Source organism: Arachis ipaensis, chromosome B05, assembly GCF_000816755.2.
Source record: "Arachis ipaensis cultivar K30076 chromosome B05, Araip1.1, whole genome shotgun sequence".
Lineage (NCBI taxonomy): Eukaryota > Viridiplantae > Streptophyta > Magnoliopsida > Fabales > Fabaceae > Arachis > Arachis ipaensis.
In genome coordinates this window covers 114,328,507-114,332,678 of record NC_029789.2, presented here as the reverse complement: position 1 = coordinate 114,332,678, position 4,172 = coordinate 114,328,507, and positions in this window count along the sequence as shown.

Below are 4,172 nucleotides of genomic sequence, written 5' to 3'. Positions count from 1 at the left end.
ATCTTTTGATGAGATTAAGGCTTCCTAAGAGTGTTTTATTGGAGTTGGGCCTTGGCAAATATTGTATCCTGAGAGTTTTGAAGCTTGGAGTGCCGGGCGTTACTTCTGGGATTCGGGCTTTGGCCTATTTGTGCTTCCAGGGAGAAGGGACGCCGGGCTTTAGTGAGGAGGCCGCCGGGCGTTGGTCCAATTTAGCAAGGGAGCCCTAGGCTTTGGTGAGAGGCCGTCGGGTGTTGGTGAGGGAACATCGGCCGGTGGTGGTTGGATCCTGGGCACCCGATTTTGATGTTTTGGGCCTGGTTGGGTCTTCTTTAGACTGTATTTGTGTTTTCTTGATTAAAAAACTTTAATTCTTGATTACTTTGAGAACAAAAACTCCTAAAAATACAATAATACTAAAATAACTCTATTCTTGATTAGTTTTGAAATTTCACTAGAAAACATAAGAATTTTGATTAAAATATAAGAAAACTAATAAAAAAAAACCTAAAAACTATTAAAGATGTCTAGGCATCACTCCTTTATATCTTGATCTTAGGATTATATTCTACCTTCTTAAATTAGTTTCCTAGCCATTTGGAATGCATTATGCCAATCTTGTGTGTTTGCATGCCAGTATGTTGTAAGTTTAAGCTTCTTAATTGCCATGTTGGCTCCTCCCTAACTCTATTTACATAAAGCCAAAAGGGGTACTCTTTCTGACAAACAGCCCCCACCCTTAATAAATCACACTTCCTGAACGTGATATTTCTTGCTGTCTGAACTGCATAAGATCTCACAGTATTCTAAATTCTTGCTTAAAAACATAAAGTGTTCCCACTTCTCATTTGTAGTTAGTCATGTCTTTTTGAGATTTATGGATTGAAAACCTTTGACCCTGACATTCTGATCCACCATCAACATCCTCCTCAGGACCATCGGCCTCTACCTCATATTCATCAATTATATGGTCTACCTCTAGTTCATCATTATCTGCTCTTTCTTCATCACTTAGCCCACTTGTTACAACACCCTTATCCTTGACAGTAGTAAACACCTCAGATACAGAATTAATTTTTTCCAAACTCACCATCATATTCATACTCTTTCTCACTGTCAGTGAAGTGGATGTTGTGCACTGTCTCCTTCTTCATTAGATGACACATTATCCATATCATCACTGTCTTCATAACTATCTTTATCACTATCTCCTCCACTCTGTCCTTTACCTCTTATATTTTCTGAAACATTCTCATTATGTTCTCGAGTTACCACATTCTAAAAGTCTGTTTCAGCCTCATCATCAACTGTCACAATTTCAGTCACAGGCTCATCATCCTGCTAATGCACACTCCTTTGTGCTCTCCTTCATAGACCACTATCTCAAGACCAGCACCATTAACCTCCTCACTTTTAACATCCCCATTAACTCCCCCAACATCAATATAACCAACTTCAGGAAACTCCTCCTCATCCCCAACATCATGGACCACAAACAAATTCACCATGCTCCTGATCTGAGCTATTCTGTACATCTCAATTGCATCTGAGTCACCTTTTAACATTTTCAAGTTATTCTCAGAATCCTCCACTGTGAGATCTTTATACCATAATGCTAAGATATTGGACTCCAAGTGAATCTTAAGGACGATTTTGTATGAAAAAAAAGTTAAAAACGAATAAAATTTTTGGTTTATACTTTAGAAACTAAAATCATACTTAACCCTTAAATAAAAGCAAAGTGAACAATAATTTTAAAAGTTAATTAATATTCATTTGATAATAGAAAAAGTTATATGAAAATGGAAAAGAGTGACAATCCGTATACATTATCGTTTGTTACCACTCTACTAATTAATTAAATAATATTTAATAATATTGATTTTATATTTTATTCTTATTAAACCACTAAATATTTCCAGTTTTGATAACTAATTTTGAAGCATAATTAAATAGATATTCATATTACATTGATTTTTTATAACTTTAATAATATCTAAAAGTAAAACAAGTTTATAATTTGACAATTAAGTTTTTTTAACTTATCTTTGTTTATCTTGAACTTTTGTAATATTTAAATCAGTTATGTTACACATACAAGTTTTTTTGCCTTACAAGTTTTACAAGTTGGGCCAAATCCAACAGAAGCTACGTTCACCCACAAAAGCGTGTTAATACGCGCATCACGTTTCCAAAGCGCTCATTCACCATTATGAATGACTCTTCTTCTTCTTCCTCGATGAAAACCACAACTGTCATTTTTTCTTCGCGTTTCTCCTCCTCCTCCTCTTCTTCCTTCTTCTTCTCCTTCTTCTTTGTATTTCTTCTCCTTTTTCTTCGCGTGTTTCATCTTTATCGTCGTGTTTCTCCTCCTTCTTTTGATTTTGCAACATTATGTATTTTTTCTTCTTTGTTTGATTTTTTTCTCCCAAAAAGAATTATGAGAATATGAAAAAAGAAGATGAAGAAGAAGAAACAGTAGAAGATGAGGAGGAGGAAGAGGAAGAGTTCTGAATTATGCAGAACTTATCAGAATAAAAATATACCTAAATATCTTCGTTTTACACCCAAATATCTTCGTATTACACCCAAATAACTTCGTTTTACACCCAAATTTGCTGCAAATACAGAAATGAGTTATGCTACGTGTACACTAAAATCAGCCACCAAAGTCAGCCACCAGTATAAAAATACATATTGGAATACAAATATACATTGAAAATAAATTAAAGCACATATGTATTTATACACAAATACATTGGTGGTTGATTTTAGTGTACAAATAGCATTTTTATACAGAAAAATATTTTCTCTAATGCTGCATTTTTTTTCTTCTTATTTTCCTTATTTCTTTCTTTCTTTTAGTTAAATAAATGTAAGTTCATCCTCTTTCAAGTAATTTTGCAGTATTATGTGTTTCTTCTTTTTCTTTGTTTAATTTTTTTATTTTTATTATTGTTAAGAAAGTAAAACCAAAAAAACTTAAGAAGGTAAAACAAAAAGGAAAAGATGAATAAGAAAAAAAAGAAGATGGTGATGATGATGAAAAAAAAGTAGTAGTAGAAGATGAGAAAGAGGAAGAGGAAGAGTTTTGAATTATGCAGAACTTATCAGAATAAAAATAATATCTTCGTGTTACACCCAAATTTGCTGAAAATACAGAAAAATATTTCCTCTAATGCTGTATTTTTTTCTTCTGAATTGAACCACACCTCAGCCACTTGATTAGATTCAAAAATAATAATCAATTTTGTTCTGGTTCAATTGATAATCTGAACTTGAATTATTCATTATATTCAACAACGAGATAATTGATGATGGAAGAGAAAGAGAAAAATAAAGAAAGAGAAGAAAATCCAATGAAAAAAGGAGGAAGAGGAGGAGGAGGAAGATGCGGTGTTGATGACAACGATAACGAAAAAGAAGAAGAACGAGCGCGTGTTGATTGAAAAATCTGTTAAGGAGGAGCGTGAAACATATGTGCCATAAGAGGCACGCTTTAGAAGTAAGTGAATTTCAGGGTTTATAAGAGTTATATAGCAAAAAGATTTATATGTGGAGATTAATTCTATTTCAATAAAATAATATAGAAAATATTAAACTTAAAGAAGACTGCGTGAACTAAGCAAAACTTCATCCAAATATAAAAATCTTTATTTTGAGAAGAAAAATAATTTTTTTTTACATAAAATTTTCTATTTAAAAATTTAAATTTATTGACTCTTGTCAATTTCAGTCAAAATTACTTTGAAGAAATATAGTAATAATATTTAGGTATATTAAATTACACAATTTCCTCATTTTTTGGTGACTTCCTAGAAACTCTCTATTTTTAGAAATGAGTATATTCCAAATCTGTCAACCAACATCCCTAATTATTGTTCTTATATAATTGAATAATATTTTGGAGAGAATAAAAAAATATTCTAAACAGTTTAAAATTATTTCAATTAGTATTCGTTATTTATTGCTATCCCTAATTATTGTTCTTATATAATTGAATAATATTTTGGAGAGAATAAAAAATTAGTCCAAACAGTTTAAAATTATTTCAATTAGTATTCGTTATTTAAATATTCTTTACAATCGGTATTCTCTATTCTGTTATTGATTTCATTAAAATAAATTAAATACATACCTTATTAATATTAATATATAAATTATATAGATTTTAATATATTAATAAAATCGTT